Source organism: Neophocaena asiaeorientalis, unplaced genomic scaffold (assembly GCF_003031525.2).
Source record: "Neophocaena asiaeorientalis asiaeorientalis breed wild unplaced genomic scaffold, Neophocaena_asiaeorientalis_V1.1 scaffold404, whole genome shotgun sequence".
Lineage (NCBI taxonomy): Eukaryota > Metazoa > Chordata > Mammalia > Artiodactyla > Phocoenidae > Neophocaena > Neophocaena asiaeorientalis.
This window is the reverse complement of record NW_020172589.1, coordinates 7,793-19,927: the sequence shown is the minus strand read 5'-3', so window position 1 is coordinate 19,927 and position 12,135 is coordinate 7,793. Positions and strand designations below refer to the sequence as shown.

The 12,135-nt window shown below is 40.3% G+C and overlaps 1 non-coding gene and 1 pseudogene across 1 annotated transcript; both read right to left on the bottom strand.

Annotated features, from left to right (window-relative positions):
* Positions 1-8,341: 8,341 nt before the first annotated feature.
* Positions 8,342-8,931, bottom strand: LOC112395182 (60S ribosomal protein L12 pseudogene; annotated as a pseudogene).
* A 2,903-nt stretch (positions 8,932-11,834) lies between these two features.
* Positions 11,835-11,908, bottom strand: TRNAI-AAU (transfer RNA isoleucine (anticodon AAU)). Its single transcript has one exon. It is a non-coding gene; the product is annotated as a tRNA-Ile (tRNA).
* Positions 11,909-12,135: the final 227 nt, after the last annotated feature.

Here is a 12,135-nt window from a genome sequence, read left to right as displayed (position 1 = left end):
TTTTTTTGCAGTACGCGGGCCTCTCACTGCTGTGGCCTCTCCGGTCGTGGAGCACAGGCTCCGGACGCGCAGGCTCAGCCGCTCCACAGCATGTGGGATCTTCCCGGACCGGGGCACGAACTCGTGTCCCCTGCATCGGCAGGCGGACTCTCAACCAGTGCGCCACCAGGGAAGCCCTGTATTTCTTAAGAAGATTAGATTCTCTGCCCCCTCCTTTCCTGAAGGCAATTGTGTTTACCCCTTTTAGTTGATTCTCTTAGTATTTTCCTTCTTATTTCGATTCACATGGTTATAAAGTTACTTCTTGAAACTAAAAAACAAAACAAAGAGAAAAAACCCATATAACACTGATCCAGGAAGATGATCATTCTTTCCATCTACTTAGATATATAAATATTGTAAATACATTTGTGTTTTAGCAAAGTGTTTTGAACCTTTAGCAATCATGAATACCAACCCAAACTGAGTCAGGATGAAATTGAAACTCTGACCAGGCCTCTAACTTGCAGAGAGATGGAATCAATCATCAGAAACCTCCCAAGAAAGGAAAGCCCAGGACCAGATAGTTTCGCTGGTGAGCTGTACCAAACATTTAAGGAATTAACCCCAATCCTGCTCAAACTCATTCAAAAAATAGAAGATGAGGGAACACCTCTCAATTCATTCTATGAGGCCAGCATTACCTTGATGCCAACAACAGACAAGGACATCACAAGAAAACTAGAGACCAGTATTCCTTAAGAACATAGATGCAAACGTACTCAGCAAAATACTAGCAAACCACATCTCACAGCGTAGATTATTAACATGATCATATTATGTTAGATCATGCATAGATTATTAACATGATCATATTATGTTAGATCATGCATAGATTATTAACATGATCATATTATGTTAGATCATGCATAGATTATTAACATGATCATATTATGTTAGATCATGCATAGATTATTAACATGATCATATTATGTTAGATCATGCATAGATTATTAACATGATCATATTATGTTAGATCATGCATAGATTATTAACATGATCATATTATGTTAGATCATGCATAGATTATTAACATCATATTATGTTAGATCATGCATAGATTATTAACATGATCATATTATGTTAGATCATGCATAGATTATTAACATGATCATATTATGTTAGATCATGCATAGATTATTAACATGATCATATTATGTTAGATCATGCATAGATTATTAACATGATCATATCATGTTAGATCATGCATAGATTATTAACATGATCATATCATGTTAGATCATGCATAGATTATTAACATGATCATATCATGTTAGATCATGCATAGATTATTAACATGATCATATTAACATGATTAGACCCCATAACCAAGTGGAATTTATCCCAGAAATGCAAAGATGGTTTAACACATGAAAATCAATCTAATATACCACATCAACTGATGCAGAAAAAAGCCTTTGACAAAACCTAACATGCTTTCATGATAAAACACCCAAAAGAATTAAAACAAACATTCTCAACATGATTAAGGGCGTATATAAAAAATTCACAGCTAACTCAATGATAAAAGACTGAAAGCTCCTCTCCCCAACTCCCCACCCTCACCACCTTAGATCAGGAACAAGGCAAGGACAGCGGCTCTCACCACTTCTACTCAACTCTGTACTGGAGGTTCTAGTCAGAGCAATCATGAAATAAAAGGCATCCAAATTAAAAGGAAGAAGTAAAACTATCTGTGTTCACAGATGACATAATCCTATACACAGAAAAATCCTAAAGATCTACAAACACCCCAAAATCTATTAAAGCTAAGAAATGTATTCAGTAAAGTTACAGGATACAAGATCAACAACACAAAACTCACGTGTATTTCTATAGGCCAGCAGTGAATAACCCAAAAAGGAAATTTAAAAAATAATTTTCTTTGCAATAGCGTCAAAATGGATAAAATACCTGAGAACCAATTTAATCAAAGAGATGCAAGACATAAACACTGAAAACCACAACACACTGCTGAAAGAAATTAAGAAGACTAAATAAATGGAAAGATTTTTATTCATAGATTGGAAGATTTAATGTTGTTAAGATGACAATACTCCCCAAAGTGAGCTACAGATTCAGTCCCTATCAAAATCCCAATGGCCTTTATTACAGAAATGGAAAAGCTGATTCTCAAATTCATATGGAATTTTAAGAGATGCCAAACAGCCAAATCAATATTAGGGAAAAAAAAAAAGAAGCTGGAGTCCCCACCTCCCAATTCACAACTTACTACAAAGCTAAAGAAACGAAAGCAGTGTGGTATTGGACTAAGAATAGATAGAGATCAATAGAATGAACTTGAGTGTTCAGAAACAAACCTTCACATCTATGGGCAATTGTTTTTCAACAAGAATGCCAAGACCATTCAATGGGGAAAACATTCTTTTCAACAGATGGTGTTAAGAGAACTGCGTATCCACACATAAAAGCATGAAGTTGGACCCTTACTTCATACCATATACAAAAATGAACTCAAAATGGATCAAAGACCGAAATACAAAGGCTAAAAGTATAAAACTCTTACAAGAAAGCACGGGGGTAAATATTCATAACCTGGGCTTGAAAATGGTTTCATAGCTTTGTCACCAAAACCCACAACCAACCAAAGGAAAAAAAAAAAGATAAATTGAACTTCATCAGAATTAAACATTTTGGTGGCTGGGAGCTTAGGCTTTATCCTATAGGCCCAGGGTTCTTCATGGGAGCCTGCAGAGGTGGGTACCTCCAAGTACAGTCCAGGAGCCCCAACCTCAGAATCACAGGGATACCTGTTGAAATGCAGATTCCAGGGCCACCCCAGGCCTGGGGTGGGAACCTGCACAGGAAACAGGCTCTCTAGGGGATTCTGTTGCTTACTTATGGCTGAGACCACTGCCCTCGAAAGCACATGCATGGCCTTGAGGAAAGCTGAGAATCTCTAAGATGTAGGTGAAGTTTGTGTCTGGCCTCAGGATAGGGTGCTCAGCTTCCATGCAATTCTCACAAAGTCCCTGATCCGGGCTGGCAGGACCCCTCCCTGGTGGAGGGTGTTAGGTGGAGAAGGGATGTGGCTACCCAGGGGGGTGGAGGTCACGGTGACCCCGAGGGGTGGCCTAGGCCACCGCAGCAAAACCTGTCTCCATCCCTGAGATCAGAGGAAGATGTTTGCCCTGTTATTTCTGGACATTATTTCCATCTACTTAGATATATAATTTTATAAATACATTTGTGCTTTAGCAAAGTGTTTTGAACCTTTAGTAATCATGAATACCAACCCAAACTGAGTCAGGATGAAATTGAAACTCTGACCAGGCCTCTAACTTGCAGAGAGATGGAATCAATCATCAGAAACCTCCCAAGAAAGGAAAGCCCAGGACCAGATAGTTTCGCTGGTGAGCTGTACCAAACATTTAAGGAATTAACCCCAATCCTGCTCAAACTCATTCAAAAAATAGAAGATGAGGGAACACCTCTCAATTCATTCTATGAGGCCAGCATTACCTTGATGCCAACAACAGACAAGGACATCACAAGAAAACTAGAGACCAGTATTCCTTAAGAACATAGATGCAAACGTACTCAGCAAAATACTAGCAAACCAAACCTTACAGCATATTAACATGACCATACACCGTGACCAAGTGGTATTTATCCCAGAAATGCAAAGATGTTCAACACATGAAAATCAATCTAATACACCACATCAACAGAACAAGAACAGAATCTCACGTGATTAACTCATTGATGCAGAAAAAGTCTTTGACAAAATCTAACATGCTTTCATGATAAAACGTAAAAAAAAAAAAGTCCCAAAGAGTAGGAATTAAAACAAACATCCTCAACAGCATTAAGGGCGTATATAAAAAATTCACAGCTAACTCAATGATAAAAGACTGAAAGCTCCCTGCCCGCCCCGCCCCCCTCCCCGACTTTAGATCAGGAACAAGGCAAGGACAGCGGCTCTCACCACTTCCATTCAACATTGTACTGGAGGTTCTAGTCAGAGCAATCATGAAGAAAAAGAAATAAAAGGCATCCAAATTAAAAGCAAGAAGTAAAACTATCTCTATTCACAGATGACAGAACCCTATATTGAGAAAAATCCTAAAGAATCTACAAAACCCCTCAAAAATCTATTAGAGCTAAGAAATGTATTCAGCAAAGTTACGGGATACAAGATCAACACACAGAACTCACATGTATTTCTCTATGCCAGCAGTGAACAACCCAAAAAAGAAATTTAAAAACTGATTTTATTTGAAATAAATAACATCAAAATGAGTAAAATACTTGGGAACCAGTGTAACCAAAGAGATGCAAGACGTAAATACTGAAACCCACAACACACTGCTGAAAGACATTAAGAAGACTAAATAAATGGAAAGATTTTTATTCATAGATTGGAAGATTTAATGTTGTTAAGATGACAATACTCCCCAAAATGATCAATAGATTCAATACTGTCCCTTTCAAAATCCCAATGGACTTAATTGCAGAAATGGAAAAGCTGATTCCCACATTCACATGGAATTTCAAAAGATTCCAAATAGCCAAATCAATCTTGGAAAAAAACCAAGTTGGAGTCCCACTTCTGAATTTCACAACTTACTACAAGGCTAAAGAAATGAAAACAGTGTGTTATTGGACTAAGAACAGATACAGAGATTTATTCTTAGAATAAACTTGATAGTTCAGAAATAAACCTTCACATCAAGGGTCAATTGATTTTCAACAAGGGTGCCAAGACCTTTCAACAGGAAGAAAACAGTCTTTTCAGCAAATGGTGTGAAGAGAACTGGATATCCACATACAAAAGAATGAAGTCGAACCCTTACTTCATACCATATACAAAAATTAACTCAAAATGGATCAAAGACCTAAATACAGAGGCTAAAAGTATAAAACTCTTAGAAGAACGCACGGGGGTAGATATTCATGACCTGGACTTGAAAATGGTTTCATAGCTATGTCACCAAAAGCACAAGCAACCAAAGAAAAAAATAAATTGTACTTCATCAAAATTAAACATTTTGGTGCAAAGAATACCAACAAGAGAATAAAAAGACAACATGGCAAAAAGTATTTGCAAACCATATAGACAAGTGTTAAGTATCTAGAATATACCCATATATTCTAGAGTTATCTCCTATAATTCAACAAAGGCAACAACTCAATTTAAAAGTGAGCAAAAAAGTTGAATAGATATTTCTCTAAAGAAGATATACAAATGACCAACAAGAACATGAAAAGATGCTCAATTTCATTAGTCATTAGGCCAATGCAAATCAAAACTACAGTGTGAACTACCTCACACCTACAAGGTTGGCCATAATTTTTTTTTAAAAGTCAGAAAATAACAAGTGTTGGAAAGGATGTGGAAAAACTGCAACCCTTGTACAACACGTGAGAGTTTAAAGTGGAGCTGCTGCTGTCGTAATCAATTTGATAAGTTCCTCAAAAAGTTACACAGAATTACCATGTGACCCAGCAATTCCACTCCTAGGTGTAACCGAGCAAGGGCTCAGTGCCAGACATGAATAGAAACCAATACTATGGCACTGGCTTCTGAGAAACAAAGAGTTTTATCGCACAGTCAACTGGTAAGGAGACAGGAGGCAAGGCTCTCAAACCTCTCTCTCCTTTCCAGGACTGGGGAAAATTTAAGGGGTTGGGGAAATTTCAAGCTTGGAAGGTGATTGGCTAGTCTTGAGTCAGTCCATACAAGCTACATGTGCTGCTGGAAGCCAGATTTTCCGAAGGACTTAGTACTTTGTAAAGGACTCTGGTGGCAACCTTTCTATTCTTTGAGTTCCACAGACTAATTATTATTGGTTTCAGCGTTACCCTGTAGGCGTGGGTTCCCATCTCTGCCTGCAAAACAGCTCCTTAAATAGGTTTGATCAACAACCTATTTAAGGACACAAACCAGTTTAATTTGGTGCTGTTTCAATTCCCCCCCTTTTTTCTGGTACATTCCTCGGCCTTGAGGGAAATAGGGGGAGGGCTGCTCTAGCTGTTCTCTGCTGATTAGGAGTGTGGATTTTTATGAGAGGAATGAAATTGAAATATTTGCAAGTCCCACCTTGAACTCTCAAGTCTTGGGCAATCATCATGCGAGTGTGGGAGGCCTTTTAAAAAATACAAGATAAGAATGTGTAACCAGAAGAACTTCGCAGGCTCCACTGCACTTAGGTTGCAGTTGTCCTCAGGGTGTTGATTTTTCCAAGTCTTGAGGAGGACACAATCCCCCGGCTTATGCAGAGCAGGGCAATGTCTGTGGGAAACATTCATCACCTAGAAGCGTTTTATGTATAGCAGATACAGTAACACGTAGAGACTGTACACGTTTTATAGTATCTAATTATTTTACAATATGATCATTTTCAAGACTAATAACACTTAGTCTTAAGGAAGGGTCTCCCATATAACATTTCATAGGGCTCAGCTGGACCGGGCTTCTAGGGCTACTCTTAGCCTAAGCAGGGCAACTGGTGAGACCTTTTCCCAAGTTAAGTTGGTTTCTTGACATTTTGGCGATTGTCTTTTTGTAGGTACGATTCCTCTTTTCAGTATTTCCCACAGACTGAGGTCTCCATGAAGCATGTAACTTCCATTGTGTTCTGAGGGGCCCAGACACTCTTGAGTTACCGTGGCTATGAAAGCTCCTCTGTTGTCACTTTGAATTGAAAGAGACAACCAAAATGAGGGAAAAATGCTTTTAGTAAGGCCACTGTTTTCTTGGAAGCCTTCTCTATCCAGCCTGGAAAAGCTTTGACCCATCCTGTGAAGGTGTCCACAAACACCAGCAAGTGTATATTATGTCCCATGGCTCTTGGCATAACAGTATTTACCAGTCATCTCCTGGTTTTGGCCCTTGGGTTTGCACCCCATTTATTGCTGGGTGTGGCCCAGCTTACGGATTGTTTCTGGCACAGATCAGGCAATTTTATATTACCTTTTAGATAGTCCTTTGCATTTGTGGATCAACAGGCTTTTGTAACCAGTCATAGGCTGAGTCCCTCCCATAATGGGTTCCTTTCCATTAAATGCTCAGGAATAAGCACTAGTCCCTGTTCACTGTCAATCCAGCCTTCTTTGGTTGTTTGGTACTGATCACCATCTAAGTCTTAAGGGTCGGCATGAAATCCCCATTCGTCTGCACTCTCTAGATCCATTTCCAAATACCAAGGCTTAAAAGGGATAGGTCCACACTCAGAATGAGTGCTAGGGCCTTGGGATCTGGGCTTTTGGTTCGGGCCACCTGTTTTGTGGCCTGATCAGCCAAATTACTTTTTTTTTTTTTTAGTAAGTATTTATTTTTGGCTGCATTGGGTTTTCATTGGTGCGTGCGGGCTTTCTCTAGATGCGGCAGGCGGGGGTTACTTTGTTGTGGTGTGCGGGCTTCTCATTGCAGTGGCTTCTCTTATTGCAGAGCATGGGCTCTAGGTGCCTGGGCTTCAGCAGTTGTGGCTGGCGGGCTCTAGAGTGCAGATATAAGCCGTGGCGCATGGGCTTAGTTGCTGCGCAGCATGCGGGATCTTCCCAGACCAGGGCTCGAACCTGTGTCCCCTGCCTTAGCAGGCGGACTCTTAACCATTGTGCCACCAGGAAAGCCCCAAATTACTTTCTTTAGTTATGTAACTATGTCTTTCAGTGGCCTGGGCAATATACTTTGGCTACTTCTTCTGGCATTATAACAGAATCTCATAAGGCCATTATCTCCTCTGCATGTTTAATTTCTTTCCTTCCTGAAATAGTACACTTCTCTCTTTCCATATGGCCGCACGTTCATGTATAACAGAGAAAGCATAGAACTGGTATAAATGGTTACCTTTTTCTTTGCTCCAAGGTGCGGGGCTCTCGTGAGGGCTTTGAGCTCTGCCTTGTGGGCAGGCATTCCTGGAGGAGGGCTTCTGCTTCTAGGACTTCCTGATGAGTTACTATTGCGTGCCCAGCCTTTCGGAGTCCCTGGTCCATGAAGCTGCTCCTGTCCATGAACGTCTCCATATCCCAATTTTCTAAAGGCTGATCAGTCAAATCTGCTAGAATAGACTTTGTTGATTATTTGTATGGGATAGAACTCCATTTGGCATTCCACAGTCCAGCTTAATGGCTGTCATTTCCTTTGAGAACCTAACATAGGAATTGGCCATGAGACCAAAGTTAGGGATCCAAATAGGACAAAACCTAGCCATTCCTGAGAATCCTCGCCATTGCCTTCTGATGGTGGGTACTGTCACCCTAGCTAATGGTCCAGTAGTAAATTTTTTTTAAATGGTTATCAAATATCCCATTATTAAATTATTTTTACTTGCAGTTCTTAACTAGCTGGGCATTCCACCACATCACGTTGATGTCATCTATGATGTCGTGAAGGTGGCAGCCATCAACATTGCAGCCCACAGACTGGCCCAGGATATCTTTAATGGTTCCAGAGAGTTCTCTAGCTAAAGATCGATGATGCATCTATCAGGCAATGTTGACAATCAAAAGTGATGTTTTCACTGTGCTTAATGGTTTTCTGCTTTTTTCTGTCTCTTCGTGGTTCCCTTAGGGCTTTGATGATCAGGGCAGAGGCAGAAGGTACCACGTCCATCTGGGTCTGTCTGTTCTGAATGGTGTTTCACTGTGCTCCTCAGACCCTTCCAATCACCAGTTGCCTTGGCGATGTCCTCACCAACCTTTTTTTGCAGATAGACCCAGGGCAGATCTTGGGGGCCAGGGCAGATGTGTCACAAACTTCCCCACTGACACACCTCGGGTATACAACTTTGGTATCGTTGGGGTCCAACTTAGGCGGCAGGGTGGAGGCAGCTGGGGTCAGATGAACCTGGATTCGGGAAGACTGAATAAGTTGCACCTTGGTCCCCTCCAAGCCGAAAGTCTCCCGTCTTTCTGATAACTCAAATCCTAGGTATTTTACAGTTGGTTGAGAGATTTGCATTTTTCCCTTAGAGGCTTTATATCCCCGGTCTGCCAGCAGCTTTAAAGTGAGGATTGTATTTTGGTCTGAGGCTCCCTTATTTTTATTAGTAATCAGTATATCACAGTAAGACTCCCTCATTTAATGGGAGATCACTTAAGTCCTTGGATAAGACTTCCCTGAAGATGGTGGAGGCATTCTTAAATCCCGTCGGAGTACCATCCAACAATACAGTTGTTATATATTATCTCTGGATTGTCCCATTCAAAGGCAAAGTTCCTGGGACTCAGGACTTAGGGATATGCAGTAACAGGCATCTTTTAAGTCCAGAACTGTAAACCAGCAAGTCTCCAAATAAAGTTGTACGCAAACTGTAAGGATTTGGTACTACCAGATGTACATATCTACAACTTGGTTAGTGACTCGCAAATCCCATACAAAACAATACTTTCCAGTACCAGTTGTTTTGTATCTGACAAGGTCACTTTAATTGGCACTTAAGAAAGGTGGTTATCAGAGACTTCGTATCTTCCCTCACATGCCTCTTTAAAGGGTATTGCTTTACATTTGGAGCCTTGGCATCTAGACAGAATTTTACCACTATTGGGTCAGCCCTCTTGGCACTTCCTGCCTCCCATCAGCCCAAACATCCACTCTTAACCTTTTGTAGAATTTGTTCAGGACCTTCTGGTTGAGGCTTGTCTCCTGCACAGTTTGCAGGGCGTACGCCTGATCTGGGAGTTCTCTAAGGCCTACTTTTTCTGGTGAGAAAGTCATTTAATTCTGTTTGTAGATCTCCTCCCAACAAGGGAATAAGGCATTCAGGCATATACAGAGAGCTGTGTTTTGTTTTGTTTTCTAAATTTTTAAATTTTATACAGCAGGTTCTTATTAGTTATCTATTTTACACTTATTAGTGTATACATGTCAATTCCAATCTCCCAATTCATCCCCACACACACACTTTCACCCCTTGGTGTCCATACATTTGTTCTCCACATCTGTGTCTCTATTTCTGCCCTGCAAACCAGTTCCTCTGTACCATTTTCCTAGGTTCCACATATATGCGTTAATATGTGATATTTGTTTTTCTCTTTCTGACTTACTTCACTCTGTATGACAGTCTCTAGATCCATCCGCGTCTCTGCAAATGACCCAATTTCGTTCCCTTTTGTGGCTGAATGATATTCCATTGTATATATGTACCACATCTTCTTTATCCATTCGTCTGTTGATGGGCATTTAGGTTGCTTCCATGACCTGGCTATAGTAAATAGTGCTGCAACGAACATTGGAGTGCATGTGTCTTTTTGAATGATGGTTTTCTCTGGGTATATGCCCAGTAGTGGGATTGCTGGGTCATATGGTAATTCTATTTTTAGATTTTTGAGGAACCTCCATACTGTTCTCCATAATGGCTTATCAATTTACAGTCCTACCAACAGTGAAGGAGGGTTCCCTTTTCTCCACACCTCCTGCATTTGTTGTTTGTAGATTTTCTGCTGATGCCCATTGTACCTGGTGTGAGGTGATGCTTCATTGTGCTTTTGATTTGCATTTCTCTAGTAATTAGTGATATTGAGCAGCTTATCATGTGTTTCTTGGCCATCTGCATGTCTTCTTTGGAGAAATGTCTCTTTAGGTCTTCTGTCCATTTTTTGATTGGTTTTTTCTTTTGGTGGTACATGGGCCTCTCACTGCTGTGGCCTCTCCCGTTGCAGAGCACAGGCTCCAGACACGCAGGCTCAGCGGCCATGGCTCACAGGCGGGCCCAGCCGCTCCGCAGCATGTGGGATCTTCCCGGGCTGGGGCACGATCCCATGTCCCCTGCATCAGCAGGCGGACTCTCAACCACTGCGCCACCAGGGAAGCCCAATCATACAGTTTTTATTCAATTTGTTAATATTGTGTATCACATTGATTGATTTGTGTATATTGAAGAATCCTTGCATCTCTGGGATAAACCCCACTTGATCATGGTGTATGATCCTTTTAATGTGCTGTTGGATTCTGTTTGCTAGTATTTTGTTGAGGATTTTTGCCTCTATATTCATCAGTAATATTAGTCTGTAATTTTCTTTTTTTGTAGTATCTTTGTCTGGTTTTGGTATCAGGGTGATTGTGGCCTCATAGAACGAGTTTGGGAGTGTTCCTCCCTCTGCTATATTTTGGAAGAGTTTGAGAAGGATGGGTGTTAGCTCTTCTCTAAATGTTTGATAGAATTCACCTGTGAAGCCATCTGGTCCTGGACTTTTGTTGGAAGATTTTTAATCACAGTTTCAATTTCATTACTTGTGATTGGTCTGCTCATATTTTCTGTTTCTTCCAGGTTCAGTCGTGGAAGGTTATACCTTTCTAAGAATTTGTCCATATCTTCCAGGTTGTCCATTTTATTGGCATAGGGTTGCTTGTAGTAGTCTCTTAGGATGCTTGGTATTTCTGTGGTGTCTGTTGTAACTTCTCCTTTTTCACTTCTGATTTTATTGATTTGAGTCTTCTCCCTGTTTTTCTTCATGAGTCTGGCTAAAGGTTTATCAATTGTGTTTATCTTCTCAAAGAATTAGCTTTTAGTTTTATTGATCTTTGTTATTCTTTTGTTTCTATTTCATTTATTTCTGCTCTGATCTTTATGATTTCTTTCCTTCTACTAACTTTGGGTTTTGTTCTTCTTTCTGTAGTTCCTTTAAGTGTAAGGTTAGATTGTTGATTTGAGATTTTTGTTTCTTGAGTTAGGACTGTATTGCTACAAACTTCCCTCTTAGAACAGCTTTTGATGCATCCCATAGGTTTTGACATGTTGATTTTTTTTTTTTCTTTAAGTAACCTGTGCCTTCCAAGTCTCAGCTAGAGACGTGTAACCACCTTGGGTGGTAAGAAGTAAAAGCACCCATAGCCCGTACGGGGATCAAACCCACGACCTTGGCGTTATTAGCACCATGCTCTAACCAACTGACCTAACCAGCCACAACTCCCATAGGTTTTGGATCGTGTTTTCATTGTAATTTGTCTCTAGCTATTTTTTAATTTCCTCTTTGATTTCTCCAGTGATCTCTTGGTTATTTAGTAACGTATTGTTTAGCCTTCGTGTGTCTGTGTTTTTTTCCCTGTAACTGATTTCTAATCTCATAGCATTGTGGTCAGAAAAGATGCTTGATATGATTTCAATTTTCTTAAATTTACTGAGGCTTGAT